A 24,556-nucleotide genomic window follows, 5' to 3' on the forward strand; every position below is an offset into this window, starting at 1 on the left:
CATTACTCTTACCAAAGATAGTGAGACACTGAAACTTGGTCATGGGACACTATGAGTTCAATGCATAGATGGTCCGCTCTCAATTTTAGATAGATGGGAAAGGGATGGCTTTGTCATGGTTAGGGATGATGCATAAGTTATTTGATTAATCTATTTTTCCCTTTGAGGAATAGATATTTATGTAGTTGGTTGAGTGGATACAGAAGATGGCAAGACAAATAGAAGAGAGGCTACATTCAATACGTTCTCATAGGAGAAGATTGTTGGATTCAACGCGGGTAGCCCGTCGTGCTTATGCTATACAAAGAACAAGGTCTAAAACACAAGGTGCTAGAAGCATGAGGGTGGCTATGGAATCTATGGGTGTAGAAGTAGGAGTTTGCAGTCAACACAATCAGATACATGGATGCAGTAATGTAGCATGCATTGTGGCTGAAAATACAATGGACCTCAATACTTCAGTAACAGTAGGTAGAGTGCATCAACATGCTTCAGTGATAGGTACACCTACTCAAATGGATTCAACGTGGGCGGCCCATCGTAGTTATGCTATACAAAGAACAAGGTCGAAAACACAAGGAGTTAGAAGCGTGAGGGTGGCTGTGGAATCTATGGATGTAGAAGACGACCTTCGCAGACAACAGGACCAAATGTATGGGCACAGTAATGTAGCGTGCATTGCTGAAAATACAATGGACGTCAATACTTTATCAACTGTAGATAATGAGCATGAACATGCTCCAGTAATAGGTACAAGTACTCAAATGGATTCAACGCGGGCAGCCCGTCGCATTTATGCTATACAAAGAACAAGGTCGAGAACACAAGTTGCTAGAAGTGTGAGGGGGGCAATGGAATCTATGGATGTAGAAGTTGGCCTACGCAGAGAACAGAATCAAATGCATGGGCATAGTAATGTAGCATGCACTGCTGAAAATAGAATGGACCTCCATACTGCACCAATAGTACGTAAAGAGCATGAACATGCTCCAGTAGTATGTACAACTACTCAAATGGATGCAACCAGGGATGCTACTCATTTAAGAGCCCGAAGGCGTGTTGTTCACAAGAGGGCTGTGATTTTGGGTGTAGGGGGGAGCCTCTCTATCTTGCATACTTTTCCGTTAAGGGAAAATGTAGAGCATCCATCTTTGTATCCACTGGTCTTCAATGCTCCTTCTGTTCATGCACTCGGATCCATGGATCATACATGTAGCTTTTGCCAGGCTCAACTGTGGAAACAAGAGACGCGAATGCATATGCATCAAATTGTGGGCACTGTTGCAAAGTTGGTCGCATGTCATTGTTGCCGTTAGAAGAACCACCAGAGATTTTGAGAGTTCTACTACACGGACATGATGCTAGAAGCAGACTGTTTAAGAAAAACATTAGGGCTTATAATAGTGCCATGGCATTTGTTTCATTGGGAGCCCATGTTGATCAAATGTTCCGTGGGAATAGGGGTATACAAAACTTTCGAGTCCATGGTAGTGTGTATCATCAGGTTGGAAATTTGTTGCCTGATGAGGCTAGGCAAGAGATGCCACGTTTTGCACAGTTGTACGTGTATGACACTGATCATGAACTAGAACACCGTTTACATGGGATGCCTGGTTTGGATCCAGGCATTTTGGAGTTGTTGCAGAGGATGATGCACGAGTGCAATCCATATGCCAGTGCATTGATGGCTATTGGGCAAGTGCTAAGAACAAATCCACATACAAACCTGAGGATGGTTATTTGTGAGAGCCGCTCCACCTCAAGGCAGTACTTGGCTCCTATGGCTAGCGAGGTTGCTGCAATCATGCCAGGACAAGGGGATGACTTCGATATTGGAAATCGGGACATTCAGATTTTTAGCCGCAATGGGTTTGTGCGTAGAATATCTAATTTGCACCGATCATACATGCCTCTCATGTATGTTCTTTTGTTCCCTCGGGGGGAAGATGGTTGGCATCCATATATCCCATATAGTGATGTTCCTAATCACACACCATTGCACGAGATACGTGGACAGAGTTGTGTCACCCAGAGACAATACTACGCATATCTTTTGCAAGTGAGATATGATACAAATGCATGTCTTTTGCGTGGGGGTAGATTGCTGCAGCAATACATGGTTGATGCCTACAGTAGCATCGAAGAGTCTAGGTTGGTGTGGATACAAAACAACCAAGCTTCCCTACGCGCTAAAGTCTATCAAGGGTTGATGGACATGGTGAATACAGCTGATGGGACACGTACTGTGCTTGGCAATGCTGCAGGGCATAGGGTGGTGTTGCCTTCTTCTTTTACGGGAGGGCCTCGGTATATGTGCCAGCTATACCAAGATGCTATGGCAATTGTCAGAAAAAGGGGCAAACCGGATTTATTCATAGCATTCACCTGTAATCCCAAATGGCCTGAAATATCTATAGCATTGTTGCCGGGGCAAACTGCACAAGACCGTCCAGATTTGACAGCCCATGTGTTTTTCCAAAAGCATAAGGACATGATGCAGTCAATTACAAAACATGATTTGTTTGGGAAGGTGGCTGGATATGTGAGTGTCATAGAGTTTCAAAAGAGAGGCCTGCCACACTCACACATATTGTTGATATTAGAAAGTGGTTTCAAACCCGTGGAGATCGGTCACTATGACCGATTAGTGTGTGCGGAGTTGCCAGATAAGGCTATGTTCCTGGAGTTGCATGATATTATTGGGCAATGTAATGTCCATGGTCCGTGTGGTGCACTGAAATCCATCTGCAGCTTGCATGGTTGATGGAAAATGCATTCGTTATTATCCATGTGGATTCTCACAGACGACTATTGTTGGCAACGATGGCTATCCAGTTTACATGCGTCGTGATGATGGTAGAAAGATACAAGTGAAAGGGGGTGTGATTGATAATCGTTGGATTGTGCCATTTAATCCTTTCCTCTCCATGAAGTACAAGGCACACATAAATGTTGAAATATGCTCCACAATCACTGCAGTTAAGTATTTGTATAAATATGTGTACAAAGGTCATGACAGAGCCATTATCAAGATGCAGCTAAATAATGCAGGAGAGCAAGGGCATTTGCACAACATAGTTGACGGTGGCATTGATGAGATTAGTAGTTACTTAGATGCACGTTATGTGTCAGCATCAGAAGCATGTTGGCGGATTTATGAGTATGCCATGCACGATGAAAAACTTGATGTGCAAAGATTGCAGGTTCATCTTCCGATGCGCAATAACGTCATCTTTCGAGATGATGATGATTTGCAAAATGTTGTAGGCAGGGAACAAAATCAAAAGACCACCCTCACAGAATGGTTCACTTATAATCAGTTGCAATATGACGCAAGCAACTTGCGGTATGGTGACTTGCCAGATAAGTTGGTTTGGAACAAAACCAGTAAGCAGTGGACTAGAAGACAAAAGGGGAATACCATAGGTCGGATGTACAATATTTCCCCCTCAGCTGGTGAGCTCTACTTCATGCGTATGCTTCTTAATGTGTGCACGGGATGCAAGTCCTTTGATGACCTACGTACTTTTGACAGCCAAGTATACCCTACTTTCAAGGTAGCATGCATAGCATGAGGATTGTTGGAGAGTGATGATGAATGGTTTGTGTGTATGCAAGAGGCTATGTTTTATCAAAATAGTGCACAACTGAGACACCTATTTGTCACAATATTGGTTTTTTGTGAGCCAACGTCTCCTCAACTTTTGTGGGAAAAAATTTCCCTTGAGCTTTCGGATGATTTTTTTAATATATTGGAATCAAGTATGGGGAATTTAATTGGTCGTCGTGAACTAGCAATAAAGAAGGCTATATTGCACTTGGAGCACATTCTTCAACAACATGGGCGAAGGTGGCTGAGTTTGACGGAATGCCTGTTGTAGATAGAACATCTTTGTTAGAAGCTGGAAATGGCTTATTGCAAGAAGAAAGAATGTTTGATTGTGTGAAAGAAGCACAGACTGCCCAGCAAATGGAAATGTCCTTGAATCACTGTCAACGTGCTGCATTCGATCGGATTTTGGCAAGGGTCTATGGAGATGGTGGTGAGGTCTTTTTTCTCAATGGTATAGGAGGGTCTGGAAAGACCTTTCTCTACAATTGCTTGCTCTCTCGATTGCGTGGGGAGGGGCTCATCGCTTTGGCATGTGCATCTTCTGGGATTGCTACATTGCTACTAGCCAATGGACGCACGGCACACTCACGATTCAAGATACCGTTGGAGCTGGATGGTACTAGCAGTTGCAATATTAAGGTTAATAGTCAACTCGCAGATGTTTTGAAGATGGCTAGGCTGATAATATGGGATGAGGCACCCATGACTCACCGGTTTGCTTTCGAGGCACTAGACAGAACTTTGCGAGATATCATGTCCAATGAGCAACTTTTTGGTGGGAAGGTGGTATTGTTGGGGGGGGGATTTTAGGCAAGTCTTGCCAGTTCTTCCAAAGGCAGGACGAGAGGACATTGTCAATGCTACCTTATGCCACTCAAGGATTTGGGGTCGCACTACAGCATTGAAGTTAACGCAGAATATGCGGGTCCTTCGGAATGGTGATAATTGTGCTGAGCAAGAGTTCATGCAATGGGTTCTAGACATTGGCAATGGGGTAAATAGATGTACAAAAGAAGATACTGTTGTGATTCCATCGCATATGCTTTTAGAGACAAAGTCCATGGAAGGCCTCATTAGATGGGTGTATCAAGGGCTTGCAACTATTTTGGACTATGCACCATACTTTCGAGAGCGCGCTATTCTTGCACCTCGAAACATCGAGGTTGATGCAATTAATGCTACGGCATTGAAGGCAATGCTCGGTGAGGAAAGGGAGTACCTAAGTGCAGACTCAGTGGACAACTTAGGGGGAGATTCCTTTTTGTTTGCAGTCGAGTATTTGAACAGTCTTGATCTTGGTGGTGGATATCCCCCGCATCGGTTGGTTTTGAAAAGGAATGCTCCTATAATTTTGTTGCGTAATTTGAATCCTCGCCAGGGTTTGTGCAATGGGACACGGTTGATATGCAAAGAGTTTCACACAAAAGTGTTAGAAGCTGAAATCATTACTGGTAACAATGCTAGTGATAGAACGTTTATTCCAAGGATAACATTCATTCCGACCAACCTTAAACTTCCATTCAACATGAGGAGACGGCAATTTCCTATCCGATTGGCATTTGGCATGACAATCAATAAGTCACAGGACCAAACATTGTCAGTTTTGGGGCTGTACTTGGCAACACCGGTATTCAGTCATGGCCAATTATATGTGGCATTTTCACGTATCTGAGCATCAAACGCTGTTAAGGTTTTCATTTCGCAGAGTGCGTCTGATGCCAGGAGCGAGGAGATGGATAATACTTCTACCACAAATGTTGTGTACAAGGAAGTTTTGCAATTGGCAACGGCAAGAGCCTAGGAGTATGACATTGCTCTTTCAAGCCCTCCTCAGACTTTCTTGGGTGGAAAAGTATAGCTTTTTTTAAGTTCTTTCAGTATTCCAACTATCATAGGTCTTTGGGAATGTTGGCTATTTATACAAAGATGAAGTGAGACGTAATATTTCATGACTTTGTCCTTGATAATGTTTGGATTTCATTTTTAATTTGAGTTATGGGTTTGCAATACACTACAGGCTATTTTCTCTTCAAAGCCTATTGTCTTTTTCCAGTATATGTAGATTGACACGTGCATTCTTTTTTTGCAATGTGATAGGATGTCTAGGCAGTTCACATTTGTCACCGAAACAAGAGCACAGATGCAAGGTACATAGTTGCTTGACAACCACGTTTTATGTTGACATGTTTAATAGTATAGTCACTCACTTTTAGAAAATTGTAGATCCTGCGGGCTGGGGATCTCTGGAGAGCGCACAACTGTTGTTGGATTTGCTTGAGCTGGAGAGCTACCTTGGGTAAGAACTGTGTGCATTGTTTAATGCTTTATTTTTGTTAAAACAAAAGTCTTTTTGGATTATATTTGAGTGGGAAAACATGCTATTGTTTGTCTTTTAGGACTGTTCCTGATTCAGGGTTTCTAATGAATCTCCACGTCCACAATCCTTTGGATGGACGAGTCCATTTGGGATATTACGCTATCCTGGCTTGCCGGCTTCATAGGGATGATGGACCACAGACCATCACTGTTCGTTAGCTGGGATACTATGAATGTGTGTGGACACAAATTTTCTATCAAGGGCGAAATGGGGACTACACGTACACCTTTGCCAGCATTGTTGACAGCCCTTTTCGTCTGAGTAAATACTCTAAAGAATGAGTTGGGTTTTACCAACATACATGTATAAAAGATTTATGGCTCAATAATTATAGTTTCTAAATTGTCTTTCTATGTGATGCTGGTCCAGATACGATTGTTGGTACTCCGTTGTATGTTCGTAGCCGCGGTGGATGCGGCGGACGTGGTGGACGTAGACTGAATGGCCGTCGCAGGCTTTTCCCTGCAGTACATGGCCGCAGACTTTTCCCTTAGGGATGTTTGTGTGCGTATTGTAGATTTTGTATGTTCAGTTATGACTTTATTTTGTGGCTGTGTATTTGGATATATTAGTTAGTTCTTTGATGTAGCTATTGCATGTTCAGACATGTGACTGCACTTTTGGATGTGATATTTTTTGAAGTACTCTATCATAGAGAAATTTTTTATTGGACATGGCAGATGTGGACTACATGGCCGGCACAGGCTTTTCCCTATAGTACATGGCCACAGACTTTTCCCTTTAGGGATGTTTGTGTGTCTATTGTACATTTTGTATGTTCAGTTATGACTTTGTATGCGGATGTGTATTTGGACATATCAACGAGTTCTCTGGTTTCACTTTTGGATGCAATATTTTGAAGTACTATGTCGTAGACATTTTTTTTTTGTTAGAATATGTTGCTAGTTTCAGACATTTTAGCATCTTGAGACCCGGCGGAGCGGGGTCGCTAGCCCATCGTAGACGGGTCAGGTTACTCGAAAAAGTTTCACATGAAAGTGTTAGAAGCTAAAATCATTATTGGTACCAATGTTGGTGATAGAACGTTTATTCGAAGGATAACATTCATTCCAACCAACCTTAAACTTCCATTCGACATGAGGAGATGACAGGAGCGTAGGTGCAAGGTACATAGTTGCTTAACAACCATGTTTTATGTTGACATGTTTAATAGTATAGTCACTCACTTTTAGAAAATTACAGATCCTATGGGCTGGGGATCTTTGGAGAGCGCGCAACTGTTGTTGGATTTGCTTGAGCTGGAGAGCTACCTTGGGTAAGAATCGTGTACATTGTCTGTTGCTTTATTTTTTTGTTAAAATAAAAGGTTTTTTTTCGATTATATGTGAGTGGGAAAACATGCTATTGTTTGTCTTTTATGACTATTCCCGATTCAGGGTTTCTAATGAATCTCTGTCCAGAATCCTTTGGATGGACGAGTCCATTTGGGATATTATGCTGTCCTGGCTTGCCGGCTTCATAGGGATGATGGACCACAGACCATCACTATTCGTTGGCTGGGATACTATGAATGTGTGTGGACACGAATTTTCTATCGAGGGCAAAATGGGGACTACACGTACACCTTTGCCAGCATTGTTGACAGCCCTTTGAGTCTGAGTAAGTACTCTAAAGAATGAGTTGGGTTTTACCAACATACATGTATAAAAGTTTTATGGCTCAATAATTATAGTTTCTAAATTGTCTTTCTATGTGATGCTGGTCCGACGGAGCGGGTCGCTAGCCCATCGTAGATGGGTCAGGTTACTCGAAAGAGTTTCACACGAAAGTGTTAGAAATCATTATTGGTACCAATGCTGGTGATAGAACGTTTATTTGAAGGATAACATTCATTCCGACCAACCTTAACTTCCATTCGACATGAGGAGATGGCAATTTGCTATCTGATTAGCATTTGGCATGACAATCAATAAGTCAGAGGGCCAAACATTGTCTGTTTTGGGGGCTGTACTTGGCGACACCGGTATTTAGTCATGGCCATCAATGCGTGGCATTTTCACATATCTGAGCATCAAACGTTGGGATCTCTAAAGAGCGCGCAACTGTTGTTGGATTTGCTTGAGCTGGAGAGCTACCTTGGGTAAGAACCGTGTACATTGTTTGTTGCTTTATTTTTCTTAAAACAAAAGTTTTTATTTGAGTGGGAAAACATGCTATTGTTTGTCTTTTAGGACTGTTCCTGATTCAAGGTTTCTAATGAATCTTCATGCCCACAATCCTTTAGATGGACGAGTCCATTTGGGATATTACGCTGTCCTAGATTGCCGGCTCAATAATTATAGTTCCCAATTTATCTTTCTGTGTGATGCTGGCCCATATACGAATGTTGGTACCCCGTTGTATTTTCATAACTGCGGTGGATGTGGCGAACGTTGCAGGCTTTTCCGTGCAACACATGGCTGCAAACTTTTCCCTCAGGGATGTTTGTGTGTCTAGTGTAGATTTTGTATGTTCAGTTATGACTTTATTTGCGGCTGTGTATTTGGATATATCAATCAGTTGTTTGATGTAGCTATTGCATGTTCATACATGTGAGCACTTTTGGATGTGATATTTTTGAAGTACTCTGTCATAGAGAAATTTTTTTTTGGACATGGCGGATGTGGAGTACATGGTCGGCGCAGGCTTTTTCCCCATAGTACATGGCCGCAGGCTTTTTCCCTTTTAGGGATGTTTGTGTGTCTATTTTAGATTTTGTATGTTCAGTTATGACTTTGTTTGCAGATGTGTATTTGGAAAGAGTTTCACACGAAAGTGTTAGAAGTTGAAATCATTACGGGTACCAATGCTGGTGGTAGAACGTTTATTTGAAGGATAACATTCATTCCGACCAACCTTAAACTCCCATTCGACATGAGGAGATGGCAATTTCCTATCCGATTTGGCATTTGGCATGACAATCAATAAGCCACAGGGCCAAACATTGTTTGTTTTGGGGCTGTACTTGGTGACACCGGAATTCAATCATGGCCAACTATACGTGGCATTTTCACATATCCGAGCATCAAACGCTGTTACTTAAGGTTTTCATTTTGCAGAGTGCATCTGATGCCAGGGGCGAGGAGATGGATAATACTTCTACCACAAATGTTGTGTACAAGGAAGTTTTGCAATTGGCAACAGCAAGAGCCTAGGAGTATGACATTGCTCTTTCAAACCCTGTTGAGACTTTCTTGGGTGGCAAATCTTCATTTCGGTAATCTTAGTATAGCTTTTTTTAAACTTCTTTCAATATTCCAACTGTCATAGGTCTTTGGGAATGTTGGCTATTTACAAAAATATGAACTGAGACGTAATATTTCATGACTTTGTCCTTGATAATGTTTGGATTTCATTTTTCATTTGAGTCATGGGTTTGCAATATACTACAACCTATTTTCTCTTCAAGCCTATTGTTTTTTTCCAGTATATGTAGATCGACACGTGCATTCTTTTTTTGCAATGCGATAGGATGTCTAGGCAGTTCACGTTTGTCATCGAAACAGGAGCGCAGGTGCAAGGTACATAGCTACTTGACAACCACGTTTTATGTTGACATGTTTAATAGTATAGTCACTCACTTTTAGAAAATTGTAGATCCTGCGGGCTGGGGATCTCTGGAGAGTGCGCAACTATTGTTGGATTTGCTTGAGCTGGAGAGCTACCTTGGGTAAGAATCGTGTACATTGTTTGTTGCTTTATTTTTTTGTTAAAACAAAAGGTTTTTTTTTCGATTATATGTGAGTGGGAAAACATGCTATTGTTTGTCTTTTAGGACTTTTCTTGATTTAAGGTTTCTAATGAATCTCCACATCCACAATTCTTTGGATGGACGAGTCCATTTGGGATATTACGCTGTCCTGGCTTACTGGGTTCATAGGGATGATGGACCATAGACCATCACTGTTCGCTGGCTGGGATACGGAAGAATGTGTGGGGACACGAATTTTCTATTGAGGGCAAAATGGGGACTACACGTACACCTATGTGAGCATTGTTGACAGCCCTTTGCGTCTGAGTAAGTACTCTAAAGAATGAGTTGGGTTTTACCAACATACATGTATAAAAGTTTTATGGCTTAATAATTATAGTTCCTCAATTATCTTTCTATGTGATGCTGGTCTAGATACGATTGCTGGTACTCCGTTGTATGTTCGTAGCCGTGGTGGATGCGGCGGATGTGGTGGACGTGGAGTGAATGGCCGTCGCAAGCTTTTTCGTGCAGTACATGGCCGCAGACTTTTCCCTTAGGGATGTTTGTGTGTCTATTGTAGATTTTGTATGTTCAGTTATGACTTTATTTGTGGCTGTGTATTTGGATATATCAATCAGTTCTTTGATGTAGCTATTGCATGTTCAGACATGTGACTGCACTTTTGGATGTGATATTTTGAAGTACTCTGTCTTACAGAATTTTTTTTTTGGACATGGCGGATGTGGAGTACATGGCTGACGCAAGCTTTTCCCTATAGTACATGGCCACAAACTTTTCCCTTTAGGGATGTTTGTGTGTCTATTGTAGATTTTGTATGTTCAGTTATGACGTTGTATGCAGATGTGTATTTGGACATATCAATGAGTTCTCTGATTTCACTTTCGGATGTAATATTTTGAAGTACTATGTCGTAGACATTTTTTTTGGTTAGAATATGTTGCTGGTTTCAGACATTTTAGCATCTTGAGACCCGGCGGAGCGGGTCGCTAGCCCGTCGTAGACAGGTCAGGTTACTCGTACTATATATTAAGGACGGAGGGAGGCACAAGAGGCTGCCACATGTCGTTCAGAGGGAGGAGAGTCCATGTTGTAGCCAAAGAGGGATCCATGTGGCTAAAGGAGAGCATGTCGATTGAAACACATTTTGAATTTTGAATTTGCCGCCTCTGTGGAATCCGTGTTATGAGTGCATCATGACTGTCCAAAAGCCCCTTGAATCCAAACGAGATTGGGCATATACAGTGTGCACGCAAGCAAGATCTGTTGGCTCCATAGAGCATTCGACAATTTGTATCGCTCACAGATTCAACTCATTTGCCCTTTTCATCTCCCATTGTTTTTGCAATCTGGAATATCTATTGTAGGCAAGAGAGAAGCCCACCCTCTCCATGCTTTTCATCTCGAGAAGTTTTTGCCATCTAAGTCCAGAGAGAAGCCCGTCTTCTCTGTGTAGCAAAATTTGGACATGGGAGATTGGCCTTCCTCTATATGGATAAGCAAGAGAAGGAGTTCAAGATTCAATGAATCAGTTTCAAGCTGTAAAATGGGCACCAAGGAGTGCAAAGCAGAGGAGTTACTCCCCTTTCAAGCAGCGCCACCGAAGGAATTAGGCCATTGAAAGCTCGCTGAGATCTGGGCTTGGGCTGAAGGTTGACGTCAGTACAGCGAGAGGGGGGTGAGTAGGTATGGTAGGCATGGAGGGGGGATCTGGGTTTGGGGGGTGGTCGAGGAGAGTGCTATGTCTCTTTCAGCAAGGCAAACTATTCTTAAGATAGTCTCAACATTTTCGAGTGCCTCCACCATGAGCCCACGAGCTGACTTCGCAGGTCCTCTCCGGATCCACTTCCAAATCCTTACTCTCTCAAGATGCATCGGTCTTGGGCTTTCCCGTGAGAACTAATCTATCTGCAAAGCTTTTTGGTTTTTTAGTACCTTGCCGCTCTAACTCGGATCTACGATAGAGGGGAGCTCATTCGCATCAAGCAGATGACAAGCAACAGTTGGGATAACAGTTCGTCGTAGTGGATCATGGTTTGGCTTGGTTTCACGGATGGCAATTTATGTGGTGACGTTGGGTTCTGCTATACCTGCCGGAACCCACTTGCGTTTGTCCACCTGGTTTCAATGACTCTGACTCCAGTAATCTGTTTGTAGGATATCAAAGTCTTAGGATCCTTTCTTTGTTGGCATCAGATTTAATCAGGTGGCCTCGAGCTTTCCTCCCTTCGGCCTCCAGCTCTTTCCTCAGCAGCAGTCCTCTACGTATCATGGTTTTTCTCAGCTCCGTGCTGGTCCTGGACTTCATCGACAAATATGTGGCTTCTATCTCAGCTGTACCTTGTGGCTTGACCAGGAAGGAAGCTTTATTATGATCCGAGAAAAGGCCACACAAACAGCTGTGGCTAGCGCGAGGCAGAAATAGAGAGATGAAACATCCCGAGCTTGAAAGGATGAATTTCCAAGCTAGTCAGTCAAAGACGTAGACAATGGCTTCAGCCAACGATACAAAGCAACAACCAAAAGCTCGGGATCTCACACAACGGAGTATACTTTTGGATGAAATTCCAATCGGTACTTCATATATTCAACTTTTGGTTGCATCTCTTCGAGACTCTAGATGTCACCTTCAAAAGCTTTGCTTGGCACAAAGCATTGGGATGATGGAGTATTGGCACAAGTGCAGTAGACATTGATCTTGCAAGAATTGGTGACTTGATGTGTTCACTTTGCGATATGGGCACAAGGTATCTCCATGATGCTCTAAACGATCCATATTTTGAGCCTAAAGAATTGCATCTTTATAACCATATGAAGATATAAAGTGAATAATCTTGGAAGCAAGGATTGGAGTTTGTTAGGTCTCCAAGTTACCTATCTTGAGTTTCATTTGGTGCCACAAGTGTGTATTACATAGTGTTGCAAAATATGCTATTGATTTCTTTTTTACAACATTGTATCTTTGTTGAGATGAGTATTCAAAGGGTACAAACGTTACCAATGGACCATTCCACCATTATTGAGATGATTCTTGTTACAATACTACACACTAGGTTTTTACTAGAAACTTTGCTCAAGAATAAGCACACATTAAAAAAATACATTTGTGGTTATTTGGACCATTCTTGCGATGTTAATTTAAGAAGCAAAAAGTCACTACTAAAACATGTCTTTAAATACATTGTAGCAAACAATCAAAAGAAGTGAACCCATGAATGCATCAAAATGTGAGGTTAGTAAATCATTTTAGGCATCTCAAAAAAGGATGAATGCTAGATACACTTTGTCAGTCATTGTAAGCAATGAATTAGAGCCTTAGATCCCTTGCATTTAAATTGACAAGAATCTAGCTTTCGTTGTAGATGTGCTTTGATGATCCCCCAATCAAGTACTCCTCAAAGAACACATGGAAAATTTACACGTGGACAAAGAGAGAGAGAGAGGGAGAGAGAGAGAGAGAGAGAGAGAAGATTAAGTGTGTGTGTGTGTCACATGTGTACAAATATTTCTTTAATATGTGTGTGTCACACACACACACACACACACACACACACACACACACACACAATACGTACATATGTACGTACGTACATACGTACATACATAGATGCATACATGTGTAATTTGTATTGATTCCATCAATCTAGCCGATGGTCTCTTGCAGGCTACGAAAAAATGGAGGGAACCAAATGAGGGCTAGGGAGATATGTAAATCTTCAATGTTGATTAAAGGAAAAGCATGGCACTAGGAAACAGATAAATATAATGGGGGGAAGGGTAGATTAGTAATTGATTGGCAGACTATGCTTAATCATTCATTAATGATGAACTTCGAGGGCTAGAGAGAGATCAAATATTACAATGGTGAAGGGAAAAGCATATGGCAAGAGGATAGAAACACATATATGAGAGGAATAGGTTTGCACGTGATTGGGAGGCTCTTATTGAGTGATTAAAGGGTTAAAAGAGGTTCTTATCTTTCATATTCTTATTCATCTATATTTCCTTATTTTTTGAGGTGCCACGATGCCTTGCTGTGATACGAGAAGACAAAAATATTATCTTTAGGAGATGGGAGGGTTGGGTGGTTTTTGATATGCAAGGGGCATTGGTGAGGTTATGCATTGCTTTGGGATTCTTGGTAGTGAAGCTTAGTGATTGCTCCGTTGTCTTTCAACCAAAACCCCCAAATCCATGCAATTCAAGGAGACATTTTGGTTGATCATTATACATTCACCAAAAACATGCAATCCAAGAGCCATCACTTATTCAAGACAGGTATATGAAAGATCAATGGAGAGAAATACTAATATAATAGTGATGGATGGAGAGAAGAAACAAAAAAAGGAAACAAAAGTGGATTGGCGATCTCCAATGGAATGGCAAGCTATCGGATGGAATGATAACTAATGCATTCATGCTCAGGAATTGACTTTGCTTCACTACCTTTGTAAACCTACAAGTGTATCTTAGTCTGGGAGTGATGTTAAGAGGATGTTTGTGTTTAGTCAGATGCTATGGGGAGGTGGTGATGGTGCCTAGATTTTCAAAGAATTTCTTTTGGGCAATGAGCCTTTATGCAATGAGGAGAGGCAAGAGGAGCATGTTTAGAGGGAGAAGATGAACATGAAGATTGCTCCCATATAGGTGATGATGAAGGCATTACATAGAAATATTTTTATTGAGCTAAGGGTTCTTGATTGATTGCGGCACTTCATGGTGATGACTTCAACTTATGAGAGCACCTAGATTTCTAATCTATCATCTCATATCAATAGAACCAATTTACAACTGTGCTAGATCTTCAATAGTACCAATTTACAATTGTGCTAGCCCTATAGGTGAGTATAGGTGATAATGAAGGCATTGTATAGAGATATTTTTAATGATTTATAGGTTGTCGATTGATTGTGGCACTTCATGATGATGGCTTCAACTTATGAGACCACCTAAATTTCTAATCTATCATTTGAGATCAATAATACCAGTTTACAATGTGTTGGATCCCCAAAATAATGGTTTGATTCTAAAATTAATAGCCCTAAGCTTAAAAGAAATTACTAATATTTCCATGCAATCTCATGTCACCTTTGAATGAAGAATCATCTCATATTTCAATCCAACTCCACAAAAGCTTCCTACTCATAGGGCTCTTTTGCCATTGTTTCTATATAAGCACAAGGAATTCATGTCCATGCCTTTTTGTGAACTTGCTCCATACTATTGGGTGTAAATATTAAAATAGGTGCTCTAATATGAATAAACATTAAGCAAAAACGTTTGGAATTGGTGTTCTTATAAAAGTACATTTTAGAATGTGTGTTATAATATAAGCGTAAATTTGAGGTAGATGTTCTCATAAGTTTAGAATTCTCTTAACTTAGCCCATGAGAGAGAGAGAGAGAGAGAGAGAGAGAGAGAGAGTACATGTCCACGTGTGGGTGAGAAAGATGGAGGTGTGTGCACAATGAGAGAGGAGTTAGAAAGTGACAATTGTACATGCGTACTCTCTCTCTCTCTCAAACATGCATATGAGATTAGCACATGTCCATGTGTGTTCACAAGGCAAACACACATATAAATGTGTAGACATATAGGCATAACATATACAATTACAAGAGCATACATACACTTTCAAATGTGTATGGACATTTGTGATATGCCAATGTATATGCGTGTTCCTATGTGCACCGCATGCATGCGCGCACACACACATAATTAGAGAAGAAGGTGTGTGGGTGAGAAAGACATGGGAGGGTGTGCCCTATGAGAGTGTGGATGAAATTGTGCACGTGTGGAGAGAAATAACACATGTGCATGTGTGTGCACTAGGCAAACACACACATATAAATGTGTAGACATGCAGGCATACACATGTACACTTACAAGAGCATGCATACACTTGAGCATGTAAGCTTGAAATTTATATTTTGATATTAAAAGTATTCCAAGATCCCACTTTGAGACTTGGCGGAGCAGGTCTCTATAACCCATCGTAGATGGGTCAAGCTACTCGTTCATTGTGAATGAGAGAGCTACGATCAGCTTACGTCCTTAATTATGTTCATGAGTATGAAAAGCATTTAACTACTAGTACAATAGTGGTTTCAAAAGAATCCAACTACATTCTACAAGAGTCCCCTAGGACTACATCCACGCTAGCTACAAGCTGGCCATACATAAGGGTGGCGATTCTGCTGGCAATTTAGGAAGTCCACAATGAAAACATCTACAAGCACAAGGTACAGGTGGGGTTCAAATCTACAGTTGTTGCCGCAGCAACCAAGGCATTCCTCAAGGATTTTGGTCGCATCCTGGATACGTTAGACCTGGTGGTTAGCCATGCAATCCTCTCCGTCGAGGTCAACCTTAAGTTAGGGTAGTCTAGACTAGTTGTTTCTAGCGTAGGCCTTAGCATCAGCCTCTCTAGGCTAAATTTTGTATCGGTCCCCCTTTTTTTTTGTTTTGAGGACTGACCATCTTCCTTAATATACCCGGCATTTCTTAACAAAAAAAGAAAAAAAGAATCCAACTATACTAGTACTTTAGTATTTGAAAAGAATTCAACTACTAGTAATTATGTTCATGAGTATGAAAAGACTTCAACTACTAGTACTTTAGTGTTTGAAAAGCATTCAACTACTAGTACTTTAGTGTTTGAAAAGTGATTGAGTAATGAAAAGCTTTCAGCTACGTGGCATTATTACTTTTTTTCGAATGGCAAACTGCATTATTCGAATTTGAGGGTCACAATTATTTGGATCATTCGCTCGAATATATGAATTAGGTAAATATTCGGGGCATGGAACCTTGCCGTGACATGAAATTCAAGGGACCTTGAATTACTATGTATTTAGTATTTCATAAAGTGTATTTTACTATTTAGTACATAGTAATTATTTCGTATTGAATACCATATTTAATACTAATTAAATATGGCATTTAGTATAGAATAATTACTAGTAAGGTATGAGGTATGGTATTTAGTACATAGTAATTATTTTGTAGTAAATATCGTATTTAAGATTAATTAAATATGGTCTTTAGCACAAAGTAGTTACTATGTAAGTTTCATACAAAATATTGGGTCATGTTCACGATTCGAGTACAAATTTGCACAATTCAAGAACTTTGGCTAAATTTTCAAAAATCGGTTTGAACATAAAATGCAACTTACTAACAAGGTATTCTACTTGTCGTCTATTTATTCATTTGTTTGTAACATTTTGTTTGATTTTTCCCATGCTCATATACTCAAACTCTCACACACAAGGAAAAGTGTACGCACAGTCCTACATAGAGAGCACATGTATATTGAGGCGGTTTGTAGTCTTCGGGAACAAAAAAGCTCAGCTGGTTAGTTTCTTTTTCAATCGGCCAATTTTGGGATTCGAACCGGAATCAAGTAGCAACATAGCTGAAAAGTCTAAAATTCAGATATTCTGGTTTCAATAATCCAACCAGCGAATCTGAAATTTAATCATCAGATGTTAATCTTTGGGTCACCGAGGTTGTGGTAGATCTTTTGGTAGGAGCAATGCCCTCTTGATTGGAGCAATGCAAATTGTTGCCTAAAGAGTATGAGATCACTCTTGTACAACACAAGGGATAGAAGTTGAAGTGACTATGTCCTTAGGGAGTCCGGCCTTGGAAGCATCAAAACTCTTCACCAACCATCTTCATGGACCTCAAGGTACCATCTCTCAAAAGTTTACTATAATTATACCCGGAACTTCATGTAGATTTATCGAGCTCCTTCTTCCAAGGCATTCTTCAATTTTGATCCTTTTGCTCTTCTTTCATTTCATCATTCAACTTTCATCCCATCATCGTCGTCAGCTGCTTGCAAACTCCCTTTCCATTTCACTACCTAGCTATTTTTCTGTGATCTCGTTCTTACCCCAACAACCGCATCTCTGTAGCTTGAATTCGTCTTGTTCGTTATCCACATGCACTCTCTCGTGCTTGCAATCTGTTTTTCCTTAAATGGAGCTCATGTTGTTGTTCCTTCATCATTCACGCTAGCTCTCCCTCCCTCAGTTCCTCTTGTTTGATATAGTGTGGCCACGCTGCCTTCCCCTACAATGCTCCATACAACCTGCATTTCAGGAGAAGCTGCCTCCCATACCCCCGTTGTTGCTCTCCTTGACTTAAGAGCCCTCCTCGCCTCTGGAAGCTCTTTCTTCCCTTACTACATGCTCGTGGCCCTTGAAGCTGGTGGGCTTCTCAGAGCTTTTGCCCTCTTGGTCATTTCACACTTTGTCTGGTTTGCGTCACGATTCGTATCGGAAGCACTGGCCATTCGAATGCTTGTGTTTGTGTCCATGGCTGGACTCCGGCTGTCGGAAGTGTGGACCGTCTCCAGAGCTGTGCTGCCGAAGTTCTTCCTGGACGATCTTCGCTCGGACTCTTACAGAATTTTCTTATCTTGCAAGGAAAGGCATGTGATAACTTGCCGCCCAAGAATCCTGGTCGAGCATTTTGTGAAGGCACACTTGGGAGTGGACAAAGTTTTTGGCACGGAATTGCAGACTTCAAAACGTGGTTACTGCACTGGGTTTGTAGCTGATTCTGGCGTGCTGATGGATGATAAAATAACCAATGTTGCGAGACGTATGTTTGGGGACATGAGACCCGATTTGGGTCTTGCTGCTGACGATGGAGACAATGCGTTTTTGTCAGTGTGTAAAGTAAGTAGCAGACCTCTAGATAGCTTCTTGATCGAGATGTAGGGTCATTGTGCAAACTAGTTGGTATAAGATTTCGTATTATTGTTGGTCTTCTAGACATGTTCGGACGAGTCCAGTTGCGTTGTTTCCCAAATTCTGGCAGTTGCTTTGCTTGGAATCTGGCTACTTAAAACTTATTTGGACACATTCTGCACACACCGAGTTGGAGCAGTTGCTTTGCTTCAATTCATGGATAGGCTCCCGACTTCTTTATCCGTGCTCGCTGAAGCAACAGGTTATTTTCTGTCTTAACATTGTAGAGAATCTCTTGCAGTATTTTGAAGTAGACACTGGTCGGACATTTCTAAAGCTATTCCCACCCATCATGAGCGTCAACCTAGTCAAGTTCAATGTTTAGAGTACTGAACATCTCCTTGAGGATTTTAAATGAGACGCTCATAGAACATTAATTCTCTAAAGCGATCTCTAATGCACGAGTCTCATAGGTGAGCATGGAGAAATAAGTCAAGAGAGTTTGTCCACAAAATCAGTTCACTTCACAATGCTGAAGATATTCAATATATACCATCTGCATTGCATAGATAAGTTGTTTTCGCTTCGTGCTGCCTGAGGGATGCTCTTTCCAAGCCCTCCTCAATGATGGAGGGGCGTGATATGGTAGCTCATTCTGTTCCTGGGGGATGCTTGCATCCTCTACTGCAGGAATCGTTCATCGTTGCAACAGATACGACGGCACGCCCAGTTCCGAAAGGCCAGTATTTGGCTCCTGTTGTGTTCCACGATGGCCGCCTGGTGATCCGTCCAACACCCCTTGCGTCCCTTGCCATATTCCTGTGGTTGCCCGTCGGCATTGTTCTCGGATTCATTCGGTTGTATGTGGGTCTGACTCTACCGAGAGCGATTGCATATCCTATTCTTGCCATGCTTGGAGTTACACTGAGGGTGAAAGGCGCTCCTCCTCTCGTTCCTCGTAATGATCGGGGTGAAGGGGCTCTCTTCGTTTGCACTCATCGCACTCTTGCCGATCCTACGTTCTTGAGCGGTACCCTACGACGCAACGTCCGAGCGGTGACTTACAGCCTTAGCAAATTCTCAGAGCTCATATCGCCCGTCAGAACCTCACGTTTGACAAGGAACAGAGACGAAGACGCAAAGATCATCCGGAGGCTTCTCAGGAAAGATGACCTGATCATATGCCCAGAAGGAACGACTTGCCGTGAGCCGTTTCTGCTGAGGTTCAGCTCTCTTTTTGCTTCGCTGGTTGACAGCGTTGTCCCAGTTGCAGTGAACGCGAAAAAGGTGCTGTTTCACGGTACGAGCGCCAGGGGATACAAGTTCCTGGACCCGATATTCATCCTCATGGATCCGCAGCCAGCGTACGACATCACCTTCTTGGAGGCATTGTGTCTGAAGAAACTGCGGGCCGAGGGGAAGACGAGCATCGACATTGCAAACTACGTACAGAAGCAACTAGCGGACGTGTTGGGGTTCCAGTGCACCAATTTCACGCGGAAAGACAAATACACAATATTGGCAGGCAACGACGGGACGGCAAGAACTAATGACCGATAAAATCTCGGCAACGAGAAACGAGATGATGAAACACTGTGAAAGAAGAAGAGTGGCGATGTTTAATTGCCGTACCTGACCTGTCTACTACGGCCTAGCGACCTGCCTTGTTGGGTTTCAACTTTCAAGGACCCTATCCTTAGGTTCCTTGATGTTGAAAGAGTATCAAATTATCAAATTATCAAATTGGATCTTTAGGATTGAGTTAAGTGGGGGAAAATGTTGCATCTTTTCTCTCAATCTGAAAGTTTACAAATCTCAATGTTTGTAAGCTTGCAAATTTTCAAACCAAATCCCAATGAAGCCCTCACAATGCCTTTACTTGGAAAAAAATATTTTATACCAATAGTGTTTGTGCGGAAATCACCCATTATATGATTTTATAACAACATAACAACAAAACTTTTATAAACACAACAAACATACTAATATCTAAATGCAAGCGACATAATTTTACAAAAAATTCATTCTATGAAGAAGTATATTTAGTATACTTCAAATGATACATGTGAGAATAACGTATGAATATGCAAGAATATAATATGTGCATAAGTTTTCCAAAGACAATCCCAAAGTCCACATAGTCCTTGTATTTTGAAAAGAACATAGAGGTGCTATGTGGTCTAATAATCCTAGCAACTCCTTAGGGAATCATACTACAAAATCCAAAGTGTATCTGTCCCTTAAAAAATAGGTCGTAGATATGGACAGATAAACATAGAAACAGAGCCATATATGAGGTCCACCCATAAAGGGACAACAAAATAAATTGTCCTAATAAAAAAAACTTGCATTTATTTACTCCAGTCCCACGTACGAGTCATTCACAGTTGTACGTATAGGAGAACGGAGAAGGTGTAAGAAATCATATATATATTCTCCATTTTTTCCACGAAAAAAAGCATTCCATCCTACACGCTCTTCATAACCCAAAAAGCACATAGAGATCCTCTAAGGTTCATAGGCCCTCGCAACTCACAGAGTAAGGATACGATAGTATCTGAGGTGCACTATCCCCTAAAGACATGATCTTTGACTTGGAGCTCCAACAAAAAACTCGAATCGGGAACGAATCTTATAAGAAAAGATAATATCAATCTTACACACTAATCTATAGTCGAAATGAGTCTCACCCATTGCGAAAAAAATAAAGCCACAAAAAGGATAGTTTATTCACCTAAGATAAGATGCAAACTCTAGCATGCACAATAAGACAAAGCAACTATAAATGCGCTTGATAGCAGGTACATCTATAGGCATAGCTAGAATAGTAAAAATACGGACACGTCTATAAGAGCAGACTCCCATGTTTAATAGCGCGTCTATTAGTGTGTTTGCATTTTGAAATAGAAACAGATTTAGACACTTTTATAAACGTAGAATAGAGAATATAGAAAATGATATTTTAGTGTAGGTTGATAAATGTGCATCACTGTTTTCCAAACATTGCCCATGATTACCAAAGCACATAATTTTAATAAAAATATCAATGCTTTTTGGCAAACCCACATATACAAAATTAAGTGAGGTGAGAAGAATGAGACAATATGTAAAATAGTTTTGCCAATATCAATCATGGGCTACGATTCAATCTCATCCTCAATGAGATTAACCCTTGCCAAACTATCTACTTCAAAATCTAAACCAATGTTCAGATCTACAAATACATTCAGTCGACTATTACTTATGCTACTCATGTGCTCATCAAAATCAACATCACTAATGGTAGGCTCATCCTCATAGGTAATGGCATCATTATCTGTATCTCCTATCTCATAATCATCTTTCTCTCTCATATCACTGTCATTATCACCTCCATGGCCATGATCATCTTCCATATGCTCCATATTAGTAAATGTACTATACATCACTTTGGAATGTGGCGTAATAGGTATGACATGCCACCACCTATTATTATCCACCATTATTTGATAGGCAACCTAATTCAAACACAAATACAATCATGTTATTTTCCTTGCATCAAAGGTATCAAATATTTAAAAGTGAGTATCTTTATATGTGTGTACAATACCTGTTCACTTTGTTGCGGTAGTACTAGTATGTCCTTATCTTTATGGAGTCAATAGCTACAAAGCCACTTGCATGGCGTTTGATTGTTGCATTAGGACCTCTTTCCACAATGTCCTTAAACCACTTGACATCCAAAACATACACAAAGAAGCCTCGAAAGTCAAGCTTAATAATATCTTGGATTATGCCACAATAATCATCCATGGCTCCATTGGCTCACTCAAAGCTAGCAATGATGCCGCAATCTTGTGTGCTTCTCTTATCATCAATCTGTTGTGTCAAAAAATGCTTGTCCTCACACCATATAGCATTGAACATAGTAGAGTATACCAAGACAAAATCAATTAAATAAGTAGTCCAAATTGTTGAAAGCTCCTAACTTATGCATAACATTCTATATACTGACCTTGCTCTCATGCATCCCCTAGCATACTCCCATTCTTCCATTGTGATATGCATCCCCTTGCCTCTCTCTGCTCTCTTCATTTTGTCAAGTAGCCAATCCACATGAATATCCTTTGGAAGTGCTCTTAGATACTGAGGGTATGGCACACGAGATCCGTGGTGTGTACGAAAGAGGGCCCTTTCTCCTTGTCTTCTTGCCTTTGCATCCTCATATCTTGTCACCCATCTTTTCATCACATCACTATTAAGCATGCAATAAAGGTTGCAACTCCATGTCTATTACTTTGCTCTGTCCTTTCCTTTGAGGCACAATAGAGGTCATCCTTAGGTCTTCATCATCTTTCCATAGTCGTGGGAGAGAGCTATTCACATCAACAAGAAACTCAGAAATATATACAAGTGACTCTTGTACCAACCAACACTCGGCCATGCTACCTTAAGGCCTTGCATTTTGTCTCACGAAATCCTTAAAGGTCGTCATGAAGTACTCAAGGAAAAACAACCATTGTGCATATACAGTGCTGCATATACCAATCTCATCTACCAAATGCACTATGAGATGTAGTTGGCTTATGAGAATAGAATGTGAAAAGGTCTCCTCCACTAAACAAACCACGTCCACTGACATAACTCAAGCATTCTCAAGTGTGGTTGGATCTATTTCCTTTAAGCTCACATACCTAGAAAGGAAAAAGTACACCATATTAGCAATATGAAAACCTTGCATGGAGCATTGATATGCTTCACATTTTGTATCCTATAACGTACCTCACAAGCTCATCCATCGTGTAAATACAATCCTTCACATCCTCTGATACACTACGAGAAATGCTAGTAGGTAGTATGAACTGAACACACAAGGAACGGTTGATTAGTTGCTTTTAATTCACTCACAAATTTGGAAGGAAAAAGATATTATGCACATAAAATACTTGGAGCATCTTGTGCCAATCATGAGATTTCAAGCCATATAATTGCTCTACACCTCTTTTCTTGCTCTTTGTGAAGGGCCCCTTCAAATACCTTATGCATCCAAGACATGCATGGTAACCTGATGTGGTGAGACCTGAACAATAGATGCAATTAAGAGTTCAAGGTTGGGCTCAGGGTGCCACATCGATTGCCTTATCATAGTTAAATGTTCAATGCTTACCTGAACACTCGCCATAGCTTGGGAAGTCATGCATCATCCACATCAAGACTGCTTAGTAGTTGAAGTCTCATGATAAGGGAGGCCTGCTCACATCATGTACCTCGATACCTCTCCAAAGTATCTCTAGCTCATTGATCAAAGCCTCCAAATAAATAACTATATTTTTGACTTTATGTTTCCATGGAATTAGAAGGAATAACATAACATGTCCTTTCTTAATTACCATAGTGGGTGGAAGATTATAATTCACCAATATCTGGCCATACATTGTAAGAGGTGCTTTTAATACCAAATGGGTTCACGCCGTCCATACCTAATCCACGTATCAAGTTCCTAGGTTCTTTCTTGAAGCTTGGCCATGTGTCTTCAATATGCTTCCATGCAGAAGTGTTTGCGGGAGTTCTCCACTTGCCTTCGGTTGATCGATAGGAGGAATGCCATGACATGAGCTCTGCAATGGATTTGCACTTGAACATATGTTGGATGCAAGGGATTATGGAAAAATGTCACAGAATCTTACGATGCACATCCAAAGTTTTGAGATCTGCTCTATATCTTGCCTCTCCACAAGTAGGACACTCTCTTGCATCCTTATGTGGTCCATGAAACAGAACGCAATCGTTGACGCATGCATGGATGTGCTTGTAATCTAATCCTCCAAGACAAGTCACATGTTGCCTTGCCATATCTCTTGAGGTTTGTAATTTATTCTCTCTTGGAAGCATTTTACACAATAGCCTGCATGTGAAGATCATAAATAAGAAAAAGCATTCAAGTAATTGACCCACTAGCATAATTCACCATGTTTGCAAAATAGACTTTAAAGCTTACTTGAGTAATACATTCAAACTTGCATGGCTCTATCCATAGATGGTCTGCAAATTTAGTAATTCAAGGGAGGCACATAGAACAGAGAATGTGCACCCTCAAATAGTGGAGTCAATGTTGCAGTAAAAAGATCGTCCTGCTCTATGCTATCATCCCTACCTGAGGACTGATGGACATA

General features: G+C 41.0%; 1 pseudogene; it reads left to right on the plus strand.

Annotated features, from left to right (window-relative positions):
* Positions 1–17,786: 17,786 nt before the first annotated feature.
* Positions 17,787–19,964, plus strand: LOC147887221 (glycerol-3-phosphate 2-O-acyltransferase 6 pseudogene; annotated as a pseudogene).
* The last annotated feature ends 4,592 nt before the right edge of the window (positions 19,965–24,556 follow it).

This window comes from Dipteris shenzhenensis, chromosome 23 (assembly GCF_047967505.1).
Source record: "Dipteris shenzhenensis isolate YYH24624 ecotype China chromosome 23, Dip_SZ_1.0, whole genome shotgun sequence".
NCBI classification, from domain to species: domain Eukaryota; kingdom Viridiplantae; phylum Streptophyta; class Polypodiopsida; order Gleicheniales; family Dipteridaceae; genus Dipteris; species Dipteris shenzhenensis.